Genomic DNA, 20933 nt, shown 5'->3' on the forward strand with positions numbered 1-20933 from the left:
ATGAAGAGGATTGATACTACAAAACATCACTGAAAGGAATCAAAGAAGACCTAAATAAATAGGACATTCATGTTCATGGATTGGAAGGCTTAATATTGTTAAGATATCAATTCTACCTAAAGAGATAGAGAGATTTGATGCAATCCCAATCAAATTCCATTAGCCTTCTTCACAGAAATGGAAAAGCCAATCATCAAATGCATATGGAAGGGTATGAGGGCTTGAATAGACAAACCATCTTGAAAAAGAGCAACAAAATTGGAGGACTCATATTTCCGATTTTGAAATTTATTGCAAAACTATAGTAATCAAAACAATGTGGTCTTGGCACAAAGACAATATAGACCAATGGAACCAAATTGAAAGTTCAGAAATAAACTCTCACACCTATGGCCAACTGATTTTTGACAAGGTGCCAACTCCATTTACTTGGGAAAGAATAATCTCTTCAACAAATGGTGTTGAAAAAACTGGATCTCCTTAAGTAAAAGAGTTGAGGATGGACCCTTACCTCATGTCACATGCAAAAATTAACTCAAAATGGAGCAAAGACCTAACTATAAGAACTAAAACTACAAAATTCCTAGAAGAAAACATAGATAAACATCTTTAGGAGCTTGTATTGGCAATGGACTCTTAGATGTGACACCAAAAGCACAAGCAATAAAATAAAAAATAGATAAGTAGGACTTGATCAAAATTAAGAACTTTTGCACATCAAAGGACTTTACTGAGAAAGCAAAAGGACAACTTCAAAGTGGGAAAAAATATTTGGAAACTATATGTCCGATAAGGATTTAATATCCAGAATATATAAAGAACTCCTATATTTCAAAAACAAAAAGACCACCAATTAAAAAAACGGGGAAAAGACTTGAACGGACAGTTCTCCAAAGAAGTATATAAATAGCTAACACACACATGACAAAATACTCAACATTATTAGCCATGAAAGAAATGCAAATCAAAACCATGAGATAATAGAATGCTTATTATTTAAAAAAAAAAAAAAAAAGAAAAGAAGTGTTAGTGAGGATGTAAAACTAGAACTCTTGTATTCTGTCGGTAGGATTGTAAAATGGTGTACCTACTGTGGAAAACAGTTTGGCAGTTCCTTAAAAAGTTAAACATAGAATTACCACATGAATTTCACTCCAAGGTTTATATCCCCAAAGAACTGGAAACAGGGAATTAAACAAATACTTTCTATGAATGTTCACAATAGCCAAAAGGTGGAAACAACCCAAGTGTCCATCAGCAAATGAATGGAAAAACAAAATGTGGCACTCTGTATATACAATAAAATATTATTTAGCCATAAAAAGGAATGACAAAATGAAGTTGTGATACATGCTACAACATGTATTTTAGTTTGCTAGTTGCTGCAATGCAATATACCAGGAATGGAATGGCTTTTTAAAAGGGGAATTTAATAAGTTTTTAGTTTACAGTTCCAAGGCCAAGAAAATGTCCCAATTAAAGCAAATCTATAGAAATGTCCAATCAAAGGTATCCAGAGAAAGATACCTTGGTTCAAGAAAGCCGATGAAGTTCAGGGTTTCTCTCTCAAGTGAGAAGGCACATGGTGAACACAGTCAGTTTCTCTCTCAGCTGGAAGGGCACATGGCGAACACAGTGTCATCTGCTAGTTTTCTCTCCTGGCTTCCTGTTTCATGAAGCTCCCCGGGAAGCATTATCCTTCTTCATCTCCAAAGGTCGCTGGCTGGTGGACTCTCTGTTTCGTAGTACTGCAGCATTCTCTGCTCTCTCAGAAATCTCTTGCATTCTCCAAAATGTTTCCTCTTTTATAGGATTCCAGTAAACTAATCAAGACCCACTCAAACGGGTGGAGACACGTCTCCACCTAATCCAATTTAACACCCACTCTTGATTGAGTTACATCTCCAGGGGGGATGATCTAATTACAGATTCAAACATACAGTATTGAATAGGGATTATTCTGCCTTTAAGAAATGGAATTTTGATTAAAACATGGCTTTTCTAGGGGACATACATCCTTTCAAACCAGCACAACATGGATGAACCTTGAAAACATTATGCGAAGTGAAATAAGCTAGACACAAATGGACATATATTGTATGATTCCATTTATATGAAATATCTAGGATAATCAATTAACAGAGACAGAAAATAGATCAAAGATTACCAGAGGCTAAGAGTAGGGGAAATTACTGCTTAATGGGACTGAGTTTCTGTTCTGGGTGATGAAAAAAAGTTTTTGTAATGAATAGTGGTGATGGTAACCTATCATTGAAAATGTAATCAATGCTGCTGAACTGTACTGTTAAAACTGATTAAAATGGCAAATTTTATATTACGTTACCACAATAAAAAAGAAAACAAAAAAATAACCCCGAAGCTCTCTCCTCTCTGACATTTTTCCACTCCCATAGCTGGCATCAGTTCAACTGGGTAGTAAACAGAGTGCACTGGTCCCTTTTTGATGTCCTGGGAGCTTGTTTATGTTTGTTGCTTGTCACAAATACAGATGATGAATGGACCAGATGTAAAGGATAACAGCTGCTGCCAGAGGCCAGGGATTTAGACTGGGGGTTGGATGACTACACACTTCATTTCAAATTGAACAAATTTCACCTGCTGCAGCTCAGAGTATTAAGCAGAGAATTCTTCTGAGCCCCCAAAGACCTATAGATATTGTCCTGGTGGAGAAGCCCAGAGCGCCAGGGAAGCTGCTTTGGGAAACTCCTCTCTGCCTTCACAGCCCCCACCCAGACCACGCTTGTGGCTGAGGATTTAGACTCACTCTAATCCAGGGGATGCAAATTCCAAATCTCAGACTGTCCCATCGACCTTGTCGGGTAACCAGATCGGAGCTCTATGTCCATCATTCCTGTCCAGTAACCAAAGCAGAGCTATGTGACTTCTTCCCCAACTAATTCTCCCTTGACCATGGAGAGGTTCAGCTTGAATCCTGACATGCTGCCAGATCCCATACAAAGGCTCTGCTTGGTCATCTGGGGAGGGTTTGGTTTGTATTTCCCAGGAATATGAGAAGCACAAATAAAATGTTAGAAGTCTTCGGCTTTAATATTTTAATTTGCTTGGAAAAGGCAGTACTTATTACTCTTCCATGGTGAGCTGGGGGGGCAGAAACAGTAGTCCCCAGCTCCTCTGATTCATCTAGTGGGAACAAGAAATGCACATGCAAAACCAGGTTATGCACCTGATTCGCTCCCCCTTTCCTGGACTTGGGCCTCCACTCTGGGAGGGGGTGGGGGCTGCGAAAGGTTGTGGGGCAGGGCGGGGAGGCCGCAGAGGAGAGGTACAAAATAACCTCTGCCAGTGTCAATGTACCTGGACCAGCAGGGGAATGACTTAACCTCCTCTCACGTGTCAGGTGGGAGTTTACAGGGACAGTACCAGGTTAGGCTTATTGTACCTCAACTGACCGCTTTTATTTTTAGTGCTCCCCTTTACTTTCAAAAGTGTCCCCGTTTATATGTATGGAGACCCTATCCATTACCTACAGTGGCTTTGCAGATAGTTTACTGCTAAATCAAATTTAACCCTTACTACATCTTTTCTTCTGAGAAGTGAAAAAATATGAGGGAGAAAAAGAGAGGCACTTTGGATTATCTCCTAAGTGTTGGTTCTTTTGTGTCACCCATCCCACCCACACCAGTTTCAACCTACCCAATATGTGGAATCACGGTTATATAGGATCAAGGTTATGGGAACATGGAAGTGACGACAAGAACAAAAACTGGGGCAATTTGTTAGATGACAATCTACAAAAAATTTAAACATTTCTTTGGAACTAATTTTAATGTTGCCTTTTAAAATTTAACATACTCAAAATAATAAATTGCCTCTATGAATGTGCCACACTGTTAATTTTAATTTTCATATTAACTTATATTTTATAAAAATGTATAATAAATCCAGTGGGGAACTCAAGTGGGGACATATTGGGTTGGGAGAAACGGAGGCAATACATTTTATCACTTTTTTTAAAGACTGAGTATTGGAATCTCATTTTTAAAATAACTACCACTGCACACAAATAATTCAATATGTATTTGGATTTGAAATCACTTTTAACCAGCAATTCTATTTTTAAGAATTTCTAGAAATACTGAAACAAGTGCTGTGGAGCATTTCTTGTAGCGTTGTTTGTAGATGCTAAAACTGGAAATAACCAATTGTTCATAAATAGGTAACTGGTTAATCTAAAGCAACTCATATCTAGGCAGCTATTAAAAAGAATGAGAGGGGCACTGCTGGTCCTTGTGGCTGCCAAGTCAGAGCCTGGGCGCCAGGGAAAGGGACGCCCTTTACACTCCTAGGGATGTTAGACATCAAAAATATCCCTGCACATGGGATTCAATATTACATTAGGCTCTGTTGTCACTGGCCTTGAACACTTCTTATTAGCTATGAGAATTAGAAGATCATGAGACATTTCAGTAGGAAGATTTATTTTGGTGACTTTAGATATAATTACGCAAAGTTAAAAATCCAGGAAAGAACTGACAGAGAAAGGAATTAAAAATAAGATTTTATATAAAAGCATCCACCTTGATCCTGGAAGAAAACAAACTAACAGCAAAGTACATGAGCAGAGTCTTGAGCAGAGAAAAGCAAAACACAATTTACCATAATCAGTATGAACAAAGCTGAGATCAACTATATAAAATATTTTATGTACAATAAGAAAGCTTTCAATCAAGTAAAAAAAAGAATGAGAGGGTCCCATCGAGATACCACATCATATCCACTAGAATGGCTACTACAAAACAAAAAAATCAGAAAACCTCAAGTGTTGGAGAGGATGTAGAGATATAGGAAAACTCATCCATTGTTAGTGGGGATGTAAAATGCAACAGCTGTTGTAGAAAACAGTTTGGAAGTTCCTCAGAAAGTTAGGTATACAGTTACCATATGACCTGACAATTCCGCTCCTAGGTATATACCCAAAAAAACTGAAAGCAGGGTCTCAAACAGACATTTGCACACTGATGTTCATAGTGGCATTATTCACAATTGCCAAAAGATGGAAGCAACTCAAGTGAGCAGCAACTGATGAATGCATAAACAAAATGTGGTTATATACACACACAATGGAACATTCAGCTGTAAAAAGGAATGAAGTTCTGATGCATGCGGCAACATGGATAAACCCTGAAGACATCGTGTTAAGTAAAACAAACTGGATGCAAAGGGAAAAATACTGTATGAGCTCACTTACATGAAATAAGCAGAATGTACATAGTCATGAAGTCAGAAACTATAATACAGGTTACTACGGGTCAGATGGGGGAGAGGAATGGGGACCAAATGTTTAATTGGTATGGAGTTTCTGTTTGGGGTGATGCAAAGTTTTGGCAAAAGATGATGATCGGGATGGAGCAACAACTTTGTGTATGTAATTAACACTATCGGACATAAATTCAAAAAGAGAAAAAAGGGAAACTTTAGGTTGTATATAAGTTACCACACAGAACAAAACCCACAGAACTGTACAACACATTGTAAACACTGTGTTAAAGTTAGTAACATAATTGTAATAGTTTCATGAATTATAACACAGGTACTGCAAAATATTAATCACAAAACAATTTCATCTTAGGGAAAACTGCATGCGTTAATCATAGGGAAAACTATTTGTGAGAGTTTTAAATCTATAACTGCTAAAAAAAAATGAGGGCTATGTATGTATGACATGCAATTATTCTCACAAAATACTGTTAAATTATAATAGTCGGTTGCAGAACCATATATAGAGCATGCTTCCATTTTGTAACAAAACAAACAAACATGGGTGGGCCACGGTGGCTCAGTGGCAGGGTTCTCATCTGCCATGCCAGAGTCCTGGGTTTGCTTCCCAGTGCCTGCCCATGTATTAAAAAACAAATAAACAAAAAAAAACATGTGAAAAGGAGAAAGATCCAGAAGGTATATAGGCCAAATAGTGATTGCCTCTGAGGAGGGAGATTCCCCCAGGGGGTGAACTTTCATTTTATTCTTTTTTTATTGCTTAAATGTTTTACAATAAACACAAACTTCATTTACATATAAACATATACATATGATAGAAAAGTAATTACTTTAAAAAAATTTTTTAAGATAACACTGAATATTTTATTTTTATCCATATTTTTCACTCATCTGTCCATACGCTGGATATAAGGAGCATCAGACACAAGGTTCTCACAATCACACAGCCACACTGTAAACTTTATATCTTTATACAATTGTCTTCAAGAATCAAGGCTATTGGAACACAGCTCTACAGTTTCAGGTACTTCCCTCCAGCCACTCCAAAACACATAAACTTAAAAGGGATACCTATATAGTGCATAAGAATAACCTCCAGGATAACCTCTCGACTTTGTTTAATCCTAAAATTTTAAAGTAAACTTTTTAAGAAGAAATAAAGGAAATGCATTTGATGCTCTGCTTGAACAGATCTAACAAGCCCTTCCGGTACAACAAACAGCCCCACCGGAAGTCCTGGGGTCAAGGGTCTAGGTTGTAGCCACGACCCCATGCCCCAGCTCAAATGTTTGCTCTCATTTCCTTCTGAAGGGCAGTGTGTAACCTCCCTGATCCCCACTACTGAAGGGAGTTCACCTCTTCCCTAAGCTTCCTTAGGGACGACTCATCCCTTTCCTCCCTAAAGCCAGGGAAAAGAAAGGACAACTTCAGCCAGTTAGGAAAGGGGATCTCCAGCTGGATTGAAGGGCAAGGACAAGGCGTCAGAGAGAAGCCAAAGACAAAGGTCCAGTTCTAGGCTCCAGCTGGTCATGGCCTTAATACCCAGGCATACTGAAAGTTGATGGGGTATATGTTCGCCCAAATCAGATGCTTGATTTTTAACACCAGAATAAAAGACAATCTGACTTTGGCTTCCCAATATATTGCTGTCTTAATTTTTTTTTTATTATTAATTTTAAATTTTTTTAAAAATACCAAAAAACACCAAACAAATGCAAACATTCTAACTTTTGATCATTCCGTTCTACATATATAATCAGTAATTCACAATATCATCACATAGTTGCATATGCCATCATCACAATCATTTCTCGGAACATTTGCATCTATTCAGAAAAAGAAATAAAAAGAAAACAGAAAAAAATTCATACATACCATACCCCCACCCCTCCCCCTCACCAATCACCAGCACTTCAATCTAAATTTATTTTTAACACTTGTTCCCCCTATTATTTATTTTTATTCCATATGTTTTGCTCGTCTGTTGATAAGGTAGATAAAAGGAGCATCAGACACAAGGTTTTCACAATCACACAGTCACATTGTGAAAACTATATCATTATACAATCATCTTCAAGAAACATGGCCACTGGAACACAGCTCTACATTTTCAGGCAGTTCCCTCCAGCCTCTCCACTACATCTTGACTAACAAGGTGATATCTATTTAATACGTAAAAATAATCTCCAGGATAACCTCTCGACTCTGTTTGATTGCTGCCTTATTTAAGGTCCGAGGTAGAGAACTGAGTTAATCATTTGCCTTAGTTTCGAGGCACTGACTTTTCTTCCTATAACTAAAGAGGACAGATGTGTCTGTTGCTCTTTCTGTCAGTTTGCCAGAGAGGGAATCTAAAGAGACGCTGGGGTCCATGTGGAGGCCATCTGAATCCCATGAAGGAAAAAGCCCACAAAGCCTCCTGTATGCCTAAATTCGGGAAGGTCCATGCTTAGACACACTTAATTCCTAGAGCCACAGGGAACAAGCGGGCTCAGAGACAGCTCTGAAGGCAGCAACTCGCCACAGCCTATAACGGTCTGCACAACAAACCCATGAAAAAGCTGTTTGCTAGGACCACGCCAAGAAATACAGTCCAGGGTAGCACCAGGGGAGGAACTCCCTGCTCAAATCTTTAGCAAGATGACTGCTAGGATGAACACAGGAGGCCCCACAGAGCCTCAGGAGAGAGGCAGTGGAGACCAGGAGGAGATCGTGGGCAACACAAGGCACAAGCAGGTGTCAGTCTTCGTCACATGATTATCTGTGAGACATCCATGGGCTCATGGGAACTAGAAAAGAGCGGATTGGAGTTCCACAGATAGTGGAAGAGGTCGACCGAACTTTGCCTTAAGCTAGAGATGGAACTATCAGCAGGTGTATTTTAAGGTTGCCGGGAAGCCAACAAGTTTCAAAATACCTCCCCTATTAGCCTGTCAGAGTTGCTGAAATTCAACCTTTCTTGATCCATTCCTTTGGCTTGAAACTTTCTACATGTTAATTTGCAAATTAATTCTCCCAGCTTCTTTCCAACCTAGAAGACATGGGTCACAGAAGAAATGCACTTGAGTACCAAGAGGAAAGTAGAAAGAGACCCAGAACTCCCCCTACCCCATATTATCGACAGTCCCTTCCAAATGAAAAAGTTAGAATGGGCATAGCCTAAATACCCTTAAAGAGTGGGAGAAATATCAAAGATGATAGTGGAATTATACAGAGAAGATTACGCTTAACAAATGAATATGAGTACTGGATCATTATACTGATATTTCTTTTAGCTTCCAGTGCCTTAGAGCAGCTAGAGATAAAAACCCAAAATTGTTTTATGTTATGGAACTGTAGCCCATACCAAACTCTGAAATCTGTTCTACAACTAATTGTTGCAATGTACTTTGAAATTTATTGCTTTTATGTATATGTTATTTAAAGAGACCGAGGAGTGTAACAGAGAAGAAAGGATTTAACAAATGCGTGTGATTGCTGAATTAGTACATTGATATTTCTCTTGGTCTCCAGTGTCTTGGAGCAGTTAGGTGAAAAAATGAAAAATCATGGAATAGTAACCCATACCAAACTTTAAAATCTGTCCTATAACTACTTGTTAAAATGTATTTGGAGGGTGGGCCATGATGGCTTAGCAGGCAGAATTCTCACCTGCCATGCTGAACATCCGGTTCGATTCCTGGTGCATGACCATGACAAAAAAGAAAAAGAAAAAAAAATGTACTTGGAATATTATTGCTTTTTTGTATATATGTTATATTTCACAATTTAAAAAAGCATTAAAAGAAAAAGAAAGAAAGAGCTCAGGAGCTCAGCACTCAAGAAAAGTAAGCCTACGTGGGTTCTAGGCAGAAAAAAAAGGTGCTGAAACCTTTCACTGTTTTGACTAAGATACAGCACTACATACAATAGCATTATACCATACAGACAGACAGAAGCTGTCGATAATTATACCATACAGATATAACTGAAGATGCCTTATAATTATGCCTTTAGAATTTCTGTTTAAAAAAAAATCTTCAAGTAAATGTTTGTTACCAGTTTCTTTATCTGTATCTGTTTAAGATGGCTTTAGATCTTTTTGTTGAAGGGTGATTAGTTAATTGATTTCATCATGATTAACAGGCTTTCTAATTTAAAATTCTATGGGGTCCTTGCTTTTGCAATCTGAGATTTATATCCCTCAATGTAATGAGTTCTCTAAGTGGTTGTTAAAGCAGCCACTCTCAACCTTGGCTATACCTTAAACTCACTTGGGGAACTTTAAAAAATACTGTTGGCCATGGGTCCGCTCCCAGAGATTCTGATTTAATTGTCTAGGGTGGGGCTCAAGCATCAGTCATTTAAAAAATGCCTTTCTCTGTCACTTCCATGATTAAGTTCCAAGACTGTGACTTCTACCCTGTTAGCAGACCCTCCTGCGGGCTGGCTTTGATGAAGCAAGCTGCTATGATGGGGAGGCCCATGTGGCAAAGAACAGAGGGGGCCTCCAACAAATAGCCTCCAGCAACTGAGGCCCTCAGCTAACAACCCTCAGGAAACTGAATCCTGCCAACACCATGAAGTGAGCTTAGAAGTGGAGTCTTCCCCAGGCAAACCTTCAGATAAGACCCCAGTTCTAGCCCATAACCTGATGGCAGCCTCATGAGCCATCCTTGCAGCAGAGGACCCAGCTAAGCTGTACCTGGATTCCTGCTCCACAGAAACTTTGGGATAACAGACATGTGCTTTTGAAGTCACTAAATTTGGGGGTAGTTTGCTATTCAGCAATAGGTAACTAATATAAGGCACAAGCAGGAACCAAGGGAGGTAAGATGCAGCTTAAATCTTGGCTTAAGAACAGTTTACCACTTTGAAATCTGTTTGAAACCTGTTAAAATATACTTTGAATTTTATTGCTTTGTTGTATATATGTTATATTTCACAATAAAAAAGTGATTTAAAAAATGTCCAGGACTTTTCAATGGGTATTCTAATGTGCATCCAAAGTTTTAAAAAATGTTAAGAAATTATGTCACTTGGGGGTTAGAACCACACACCTACTCAATGTTAATTTAAGATATCTATCTAGAGTCAGCAAGAAATGGTTTAAACTTTACAAGGCATGTTAGCAATCCACTGACATTGACTCTGCAGTTATCTTCCTTCTGCAGAAACCAAAGCGAAAGGAAGTGGCCAGGACATGAGATTACAGAATTTCCCAGCTCTCAGCTAGCACTCCTTGCTCCAGTGCCTTCAGGACGATCCTCTGCAACTTCCTTTATGTTTACAACAAACACCGCCCCCCCTCTTCCCTGGACTCATCTGGGAAAGGATCCATGGATCTATGGTTTCCTGATCTCACCTTTTCCCCAGCCACTTAGACTCAACCCCAGAAGTGAGGGCAGAAAGACCCTCACCTCAAAGCCTGGGAAGTGAATTGGCCAATCTGAACTGAATCCAAAATGCTGTTTCCACTTTTCACCTTTTCCCCCTTTTGCCAGGATGGCTGGATGCTGACCCTTCCAATACACCAGTATTTGGACCTGGCTTCTTCTCCAGACCGGAGCCTCAGCCCACCCACTCGTGGGCCATACTGTGATGTACTTCCTTCTTCCTTCACGGCTGGGTGCCCTGGATGCTTTGCTCTCATGTTCATGGGCAGAGGTGTCACCTCTTCCTACATTTGAGGGACCACTGTCTCCCCTATATATGATTCCATTCTCCTGGCCCCAGCCCCAGCCCTAGCTGCCCTGTGCCATGATTACTGACAACCCTGAGCTGATACTCAGCCCCTCATAGAAATGCTGTATGTTCCCCAAATCATAATAGGGAGATGGTCCTATTTTTCCTCTATGTCACATTTTAGCATTTAGGTAAAGTTTCACATTCTGACAAATTCTCTTTTGACCTCAATTCCAGGAAAGATTTTGTTCTGAAAATTAATTTGTATGCTTTCTGTTGTCCAAAGCCCAAAACTATGCAATCCAGTGTATTTTTGTTTATTACTAAGCTGCCAGAAAATTTAGAGCCAAATTCATTGCAAGTGTTGTAATCTAAGTTCAGGCCATTCAAGATATCCATTCCTTCTGTTTTCTCCTTAGTTTTATTTAAGGAATTTATCTAGTGAATTTATTTATCAATTCACTACTTACCTTGTGCCCAAGCCAGTCACAGCCACCTCCTAAATATATCTTTAACCCATTCCATCCTTTCCCATCTCACCACTGCCTTTGTCTTGCTCATCAGTGATTCCGCTGAGTTCTGGAAAGCCCTGGTCTCATCCTCCTCCAGGCCTCCACCCAACACACCAGAGTGAGCTTTTTAAGAAACAAATCCGATCCTATCATTTCAGTAAAATCCTCCTTCCCCTTGGCCCCTGCCTGCCCCAACCCACTGCCTCACCATTCCCCCGGGCATGCCTACCACACATGTAAACATAAAGTAGTCTTCTCGGTGACTTCGTACATGTTCTCCCAGCCAGAAACAACCCTCACTGCTTTGATTTCTCGGTCAAGAGGTTTTCAGGACTCAGCGCAAGCATTACCTACTCTGTAGGCTTTCCCTGACTGGCTGTTCCTCCTCTGGCTTCCCCCAGCTCTTTGGCATGCAGTGCTCAGAGCCAGGCCAGAGCTGCTGGGTTTTCATTTTTTAACTACCCATCCAGGATGGTGCGCCTGGAAGGGACGATGTCTTATTCATCACAGTGTATCACTACACCTAGCAGAGTACCCAGTACGCTGAGTTGTTAAATGAATGCATATTTCATGCAGGCAGGCTTCAGATCTCCCAGGACAGAGACTGGAAGTCAGCCTCACTGCCAACCTCTCCACTATTCTTCCTCAAACAGTCTCTGTTGGGCCTTGACTTCCTGGCAGAATTCTGTTCCAACCTGAGCTGCCCACCCCAAAGACTGTTGTGCTCCACTCTTGTTTGGTGTCTTTGATATCTGATGGTACAAGGAGAGAGGATTTTGTTCTTATGTAGGAAACACAAAGGGTCTAAGAGTTTAATAACAAAATTACTGTAGAGTGCCTATTAAAACACTACTACCCTGGCCCATTAACAAGTTTATTTAGAGCACCACTCAAGTCACATCCCTGAAGCACATCACCAACTAGAAGTCAGCTTGATCATTCCCCAGAAGTCACGGCACTTTCCTTGCCCAACCTATGTCCCACTTTTGCCCCCAGAGGGCACTGCCCAGCTTCATCTACCAGTCGACTGATGGACCAGGTCAGGCTCCACACGGCTTCTTCTCTTTGCATAAAGATCTCAGCGATATGAATTCAGCTCTGTACGACCCTTTCAAATAATAATATACTGCGTGGTTAACAGACTTCCCCTAGGTTCTATCTGCTCCTAACTCCATTCTTAGGAGCAAAAATGGGAGAAATAGGATCATTCAATCATTTTGTACCTTCCTGCCTTTCCAAGACTGCAAATCCTGACAATAGTGAGAGTCTCTCTGCACAGCCCGTCTCGACTCTTTCTCGCCCTAGACATTTGGGTGATGACACCAACTTCACTCCCCCTCCCCATACACCCACACATTCACGTACTCCGGGATCCAGCACCGCGAAGGGGGGGACGGGGGGTCTCTGCTTCATTCCTGCTGGCTTCCGAGGAGAGGGACGCCGGCTTCCCGGCTCGCCTCGGGAACTTATCCCAGGCCCCCGGGAAAGACAGGTTAAAGCGCCCAGGCAGGACGGCAGCGCCACACGTCCACACACACGGGAAACCCGGTCTTGGGTCTCCTAAGAGCCCCTTCCCAATTCCGGGTTCAGTCAACTCGAGCCGTTCCCTCCCTTCCCCCCTTCCGCCCCCTCCTCCGTCTCCCCCCTCCTCCGGCCGGCCCCTACCTCCCAGCGGGCCGCGGCTCCGCGGGCTCCGGGGCGCATCTCGGGGGCGCCCGGCCGGGCGGGGGCGGCGGGCGGCGCAGCGCGGGCTCGGACAGCGGCGGCCCGGGGCGGCATGGCCTGCACTCTCTGCCCTTTTGTTCGCGGAGCGTTTCACGGCCCCCGGCGAGCCGCTCGGCTCCTTCTCGGCGGCTCCATCGCGCCGCGCGCCCCCTCCCCTCGGTTCCCAGCCGCCCCCGCCCTTCGGCGGAGCGCTCCCCCTCCTCCGCCCGGCCGCCCCTCTCGCGGCGAGTTCACTCCAGCCTCCTTCAGTTTCCCCCTTTCCTCTTCCTCTCCCGGATCAGCGACTATCTCCCGTGACGTTACTCCCCCTCCTCCCCGCCCCGCGTCCCCCTCCTGGCTCTCCCCACCCGCGCCTCCCTGACCCATCCTGACTCCGCTCCAGTGAGCTAATCCACAGCTGGCGGGAGCCGGGCCCGTTGCCACGGCAACCCCCTCTCCGAGTGCTGGGTGGACTCGGAGGAGCTACAGTAAACAGGACCTTCTGCCGGACTCTTTCCCCTTCGCCTTTTTTAGGGGGGTGGGGGATATGGCGACTTAACTCTTTCTATGCTGAAAACAGCCGCCTGGCATTCAGTTATTTATTCACGTGACGCGCTCAGCCCTAGGCTGAGTCTTTGAGGTAGGGGCAAGGAAAAGCGGCAGCTATATTCCCTGCTCTCAATTTACTCCATCCATTCGTTGAACACATTTCTGGGGCACCTACCACTCCTCAGGCTCAGGGCTCGATGCTGGGACACCCAGTCCGTGAGGCAGATTCTACCGTGGCCCCACGCAGCTTGCAGGGAGGGGTAACGACAGACATGAAACACGAAATGAAAGCGCGGGGAGGGTTATGCAAGGGAAGCCAGGGACTGTGAGCGTGCAGAAGGGTAGACAGGAAAAGCTTCCCGGAGAAGTGACTTTATAGTCCGTGCTACCCCCACTTACATAGGAGAAACAATAAAGGAACACAGATTGCATGCTTTAGGGCTGCAGAATAAGAAGTACCCATGAAAGTACTATGGGTTTCGGGGAAGGGAGTCATAAATACCAGCTGGGGCATTTGAGGAAAGCTCATTGGCGTTTTGATTGGGCCCAGAAAGATGAACAGATTTGGATATGTGAGGAAAACGGGAAAGACTTTCTCAGAATGGAGGGAAAAGCATAAGCAGAGGCCTGCAGGGGAGATTAAAATGCACTATTTGAGGAACAGCTACAGAGCTGTGAGGAAGGTCAGAAGGGTAGGCCTGGCCAGATTTGGAAAGGCCTTGATGGAATTTGAACTGTATACTGAGGGCAGTGGGAACCACTGAAGGTTTTTGATCAGAGGAAAAAAGTTTCCTGATGAAAGGGAGATAGAACTGGCAGTGGACTTATGAGTGTGTGTGAAAAGCTTGCAGTCAATTTCTACACCCAGAGAAAAGTCTGTGGCTAGGCTCATCATGTCTTTAGTTCAGGAACTTCTAGAAAGGTTGAGCACAGCTCCTGGGAGTGGGCATTGGGCCTTAAACCTAGGCAAAGATACAAAAAGAGAGGCTTAGTCTTACACATTCACAAAAGAGGTCCAGGGGAAAGAAGAACAAGGCAAGAGAGCGGAAGGGTAAATAAAAGATTGTATATAATCGGGAAGATAGATAAAGGTACTGGCTAGGCGGTGCCTACAACCTCAGGGCCTGAGATTTCAGATTTGATATCAAAGTATCAGGGGAAAAAAACCAACTCTGATCTCTTTGTTATCTGAAGGTTTTGCTAATTTTGAGATCTTGGAAGCTTTTCTAGAGCCCTGCGAAAGCTTCTTTAAGTACATCATATCTTGCCCATTTCAGCTAGTTTTTAGAATACCAATCTGCAAAGCACAATCATTTAAATTATTGTTTTGCAGCTGAGGCATCATTCAATAAGTTTTCATTTTCTAAATAAAGACCAGAGATTTAGCTTCTTAAGAGTTAATTACTCCCAGGCTGCTGGGGGTACAACTAGACAAAATGGTCCAATTGAGCTGAGAGCCCAGCTGCCTGCTTCCCCCAACCCCAAACAGCCCAGTAGCCTCTGATTGTGTGGATTCCAAATTGCTGGTCTTGGAATAGGTGGGCACACCAAGGGAGGAGAAGGCCTTTAGTGACAATTCGTATGCCCCAGGCTGCCACTCCTCCATCATCTTTCAGTTCTGGCACTAATGTATTTTAGAAAATATCCCTGCACAAATAGCCTCAGTTCCTCAGGGGAAATTGTGATGAAGGCAGCCAGAATCTATACTTTGCACGTCCCCTTCATTGCTTTCTTTCCTTTCACAGTCCCCAGCTCCACGGTTCCTCAGGACTGGCTGCTCCTATTGCTGGGTCATTCTGTGCCTCTGTCACCCACATGGCCCCCTTTCCTCCTTCCCTCTCTGTGGCTCTGTTCTACCTGTTCCCTGTCATTTTCCCAGCTGACTACCCCTGGTCCCTCCCAAGTCTGGTTTTCTAGCTCTGGAGGGAAGGTGGTGGCCCAGGATAGCTGGGGGCTCTGCCTTGAAGCCTGGAAGATCTTCTCCCAGCTCTCTTCTCCCAGCTCCAACCCTGACTATTTAGCAATGCATTCACTCCCTGTCCTCACCACCTCTCCTCCGCGTCTTTGGAAAAGGTGTAGGTTAGGAGTTGACCCAGTACAGCCCAGCCTCAAATAGGGAAAGGTGAGGTGGGAAGAAAGGGACAGAGTTTATTCTTCCTGTTGAGTTATTAGTCCTGTTTCTTGCAGAGTAGCCATAGATCACTGCAGAATATCTCTTACTTCCTCTTCCTCCTCCTCCTTCAGCATCATGTTTAAGGGCACAGACACTGGAATCAGACGGCCAAACCCCACTCTTGAGGAGGTTGCTTAGCCACTCACCCTCAACATTTCCATCTGTAAGGTGCAAGTAGCCACATTTCTAACCCCCCTCACAGTGCTGTAGTGACGATGCAATCAGATAATCTAAGCAAAGGGTTTAGTACTGTGTCTGCCCATGGGTGGACTCACAGCTGTTGTTCTGCTCCTAACCTCTTCTTTCTTTTCAATAACATGGGGTGTGTGGTAGTTAGGTTCATGTGTCAACTTGGCCAGGTGAAGGTGCCTAGTTCTGTTGCTGTGGCCCTGAGCCAATGATATGTGAACCTCATCTGTTGCTCATTACATCTGCAGTCGGCTAGGAGGCATGCCTGCTGCAATGAGTGATGTTTGATTTAATTGGCTGGTGCTTAAATGAGAGAGCTCAATGTAGCACAGCCCAAGCAGCTTAGTATACCTCATCTCAGCACTTGCAGCTCACCCCAGGCCTTTAGAGATGCAGAAAGGAATCACCCCTGGGGAAAGTTGTTGGAACCCAGAGGCCTGGAGAGAAGGCCAGCAGAGATCACCCAGTGCCTTCCCACATAAGAAAGAACCTCAGTTGAAAGTTAGCTGCCTTTCCTCTGAAGAACTAATGAAATAAATCCCCTTTTATTAAAAGCCAATCCGTCTCTGGTGTGTTGCATTGCAGCAGCTAGCAAACTAAGACAGGGTCTGTTGGGCTTGAAGAATGGTGGGGAGAGGAGGCAGTTTTTCTTCTCCCTCATCAGAGCTCAACATCCCCTTTTCCCCCAACACTTATAGGTCCAGGGCCTTCTGCCAGAGTGAGGCAGCACAGAGTTCACTTCATCTCAGACATATTAGCCAAGTAAAATGAGAATTGAAGGGCATGAGAGGCTAACCTGATTAGGACTGGGGAAAGAGCCTGAGATGGAGGCTTTTGAACATCTACCCCAAATTGTTTAATCTCCACTTAAATTCCTTTTGGATGCCAAGCATTTACTAAGCACCCTTTCTATTCTGGGCACTTTGATGCATATCAGCCATCCCTGAGCAGTTAAGTATCATCCCTACCATTTTATGGATGAAAAAAGGGGATCAAGCTCTAAGAGGTTATGTGCCTTATCTGAGGTTACACAGACTAGGCCTGGCTCAAGCCATGTTCTTTTTGTGACACATTGTTTCCTGAAAGCATTGGTGTTGTCAGGGACCTCAGGGCTTGGATGGTGATTTCTGAATTACTGTTCAATCCAGGAAATGGTAACACACACACACACACACACACATACACACACCTTTGGAGATCCAAGATACAGGCAGTGCAGTTCCTCTGGGCATCCATGGTAGCCCGTGCCTTTGAGGTCTGGTACCCTACGTGGGTTGCTGTGATCCATTCCTTCTCAGCCTCTTGGCTGGCAGGATCCCTATCCATCTCCATGCCTCTTGTCTGCCTGTGTATAGTTGAAAAGTATATACACAGTAGGTGACAGATGAGAGGTTGGGTTTTTTTATTTAGGAAGCTGGCACTGGGAGAGGAATCATTTATCTATGCTTAGACCCATGATTTTGGAACAGGGGGAACAAGGAAGGAACTTATTTTAGGGGGAGGGAAAAGTCTAGAACTTCACTTGGACACCTTTGTCTGGAGGTCAGCCTCATCCCTTAGATTTGCAAACCAAACAGCCCAGCAGACTTTCAGCCCAGGGAACCATCTTGGACAGCTGTCTGAGTCTCTTTATATTCTCTCACAGGCATCCACCTCCTTCTTGGAAGGCCATCTCCTTCTGTTCTTTCTCATCCCATCCCTAGTCCCATCCTCAGCCCATTCTTCCCTGCCTAAAATCATTTGGATGCAAGTTCCTTCCAATCCCACGACAACTTCCCAGCTACCTTCCCTCTAAAGAAACAAAACCAAACATCCCACCCAAAGCTCAGATTCAATGCTTGGTTTGTTCTTGGTTCTAACCAAATGTAATCCTCGAATGAGAGTAGGAGGGTAGGAGGGGGGAGAGGGGGCCACCCAGGGGTAGGGGTTGACAAAGCCCCAACTGAGAGGCCCCAGGGCTCATTCGTTTTCCTCTGGCTGTGAAGGGTAGGTCTTTGGCCCCTCTTTCCAGATGCTCTTGTGCTTTCTACCGTGCTTGGATTGGAAGATGGGCAGCTATTGGGGCCCTCCAGGGTGTGCTGTGGGACAAATGGCATTTATCACAACAGACTGTTGTTTGTCAGGTTCTACCTTGAATTGTGGAGATTCTCCAAATTGGCAAATAGCACAAAAAATATAAATTTTGACTGAGAACCATCTGTTTCACTTCCAGGCCACTAACTTACTTTAGATGATTTTTTTTTCACAAAGCATTCATAACTTTACAAGGATTAGTATATTTATGACAAAACTCAAAGAACGAAGTCAGACTTTTCACATCATTCCTCAGTTGACAAAATCTCAAACGTTACATGTGCAATATCCAAATATCCTCTACACACATTCTTTTCTGTTCCTTTTGAGGGATCTAGTTGAACACTAAGGGAAGGAAGAAGACTGTGGTGGTTTACATATATTTTAGAAGAATGAATTTCTGTATTTAAGCAGTTCCAGCTCTTCTCGCTCTTTGTGATTCCAAAACACAATAAAACAGACCAGCTCTGAGTTTGACTCTTCTATGTGGCAATTGGTATTCAGGATGCAAAGCTTTCATATCTTACCCTGGGAGTTCTCCCTCCCTATTTCTTGGCACAAGGAGATAATCTCATGCATTCAGAGGCTGGGGTGAGGTGAGAATCATCATCAAACATTTTAATCACACAAAGTTATGAGTTAGGGACTGCACCCAGAGAACAGTTTTCATGGACTCAAAGGCTGCCAGCTGTCCCCTGACATTCACCCCAGGCCCTGATCTCAGCCTTGAGACCTCCCAATGATGGCAAATCACATACTGCGTCTTTAAAGTCACAACTTGCTGGGGAACATTTTTCTGAAAAGCCCTAAGATCTGATCTACTTCCTACATTTCTCAGGTCAAATAAAATCAACCAAAGCAAGGCAAGTGAAACATGACTGCACTAACTAGGAGTTTGAACTTGGAGAAGTTGAGCTCCTCTCTCTGGTTTCAGGGTCGTAGCCTCAGATCGGCAGGACAAGCACAGAAGGAACTGTCTGCTCACATTCTTATTTGGCCTTTGCTGTGACTTGATAGCTAACACTTTTTTGGGGGGTACTCACTCACCATGTGCCAGGTAGTGTCATGATTTACAGAGGTTACCTAGGAAGTAGGTTCTAATATTAATCTTCTTTTGAAACAACCAAAAGAGGTTAGATGCTTTGCCCAAGCCCACTGTGAGTGAGTGCCAGAGCTGGGATGAACTCAGGGAGTCTAACCCCAGGGTAACACCTTTACTGCATCACAGCCAGGACCACCCAGTGAGGAGCTACCATTGTTTTCTGACAGATGTTAGAACAGAGAAGCTAAAGGACCCCCTAGCAGCCTGGTTGGTGCATAGCATATCAGAGCTGGGAGGGGCTTCAGGGAGGGGGAGCCCCACCCCACAGGTGGAAGGTTGGGAGGGGACTTCCCTGGCCACACACCTGGTAGTGCTTATTCCATGACACCAATAGAAGGGGGTCTGGAGGCAACCCATCTAGAAAACCAGAAGGTGGGAACCAGAGGAGGAGAAATACTCAAGAAACGAAGTAATAAAACAACTCAGTTGAAGAGAAAAAAGAAAGAAGTAAGGCAGCAGTTGCTTGAATAAGGAAGGAATGTGAAAATCACTACTGTGAATGGGGATAAAGACAGTACATACAACAGCCTCCTCCCTTGCTTTTTTTCTTTCTTTTTTCTTTTTTGGTATAGGCAGGTACCGGGAATCGAACCCAGGTCTCTGGCGCAGCTGGTGAGAGCTCTGCCACTGAGCCACCGTTGCCCACCGCCTCGCTTTCTTTTTATGGCATTATTTCCGGTATTTTCTACTCTCCAGGCTTGGGTTGCAAATATATGTGGGTGGCCCAAAGCCAGACTTTTCACATGAGGGTTCAACTCCCAGGAGATAATTGCAGGCCAGGTGTACCAAGCAGGACGTGGGTGGATGGGGTTTGGGAGGTGGGTGGGTTGTCCCCTGACTCTCAAACTTATTTTCCTGAGAATCCTCTTGGGCTTGTGAAAAAAGCACAGATACTGGTCTTCCCCATATAGATTCCTATGCAGGGGATCTAGGATGGGGCTCAGGAATCTGTAGTTTTACAAGCACCCTAGGTGTTCTTGATGGAGGTGACCTAAGCCCCCACTAGAGACACACTGCTCAAGGGGGACAAACAAGTTGAAGCTACAGCAGGTGTACAGGATTCGCCTTTCCCTCATATTTTGTTCTGAAAATAAGGGGGGGAGGGTGGTGGTGGTTAGTTGATGCTGAGAGGGTCTCAGCAGAGCACCTTCCTCCACAAGGAGCTAAACCCAGTGGTTTTCACCCAGGGGTGATTTTGCCACCCAAAGGACATTTGTCAATGTCTGAAGACATATTTATTTGTCACAACTGGAAGGAGAGTGTGCTACTGGCATCTAGCGAGTCGAGGCCAGGGACGCTGCTAAACATCCTACAATGCACAGGACAACTACCCAGCCCCCCTCCATCCCTGCCAAGAATCCTCTAGTCCAAAACGTCAGTAATGCCAAGGTTGAGAAATCCAGAGCTAGACAGTTCCCCACCTCCACCCCATTCCCCAGGCTACTTGAACAACAAACACTTGCATCTTACATCTGCTATGTAAAAATGTTACATGGGATATTCTAAAATCACAGTAATTTGGTTCACATGCCATGATAAACACAGCCAAATGGGCTTTTGCCTCTTCCCTTTCTTTCCCAGGCCCTTTGGTTGCACTTCACAAGTGAATGGTGCCACCTAGTGGTATTAGAGTTAACAACACCGGCAGGAACATATTTCCAAGGACTGGAAACAACTGAAAGAATCAGCTGGCCCACCACTGTTGGGA

General features: G+C 43.7%; 1 protein-coding gene across 4 annotated transcripts in view; it reads right to left on the minus strand.

Moving 5' to 3' along the window:
* Positions 1 to 20933, minus strand: part of DENND2A (DENN domain containing 2A) — a 153010-nt gene that overhangs the window by 128874 nt on the left and 3203 nt on the right. The window contains exon 1 of one of the 4 annotated variants that reach the window (XM_077147711.1): positions 13101 to 13145. The exons of 2 other annotated variants lie outside the window; for them this stretch is intronic. The gene's annotated coding sequence lies outside the window, so the exon portion shown is untranslated. Of the gene's footprint in view, positions 1 to 13100; positions 13146 to 20933 lie in introns of those variants that run through there. One more of the 4 variants, XM_077147682.1, reaches the window with a different exon arrangement.

Source organism: Tamandua tetradactyla, chromosome 1 (assembly GCF_023851605.1).
Source record: "Tamandua tetradactyla isolate mTamTet1 chromosome 1, mTamTet1.pri, whole genome shotgun sequence".
Classification (NCBI taxonomy): Eukaryota; Metazoa; Chordata; class Mammalia; order Pilosa; family Myrmecophagidae; genus Tamandua; species Tamandua tetradactyla.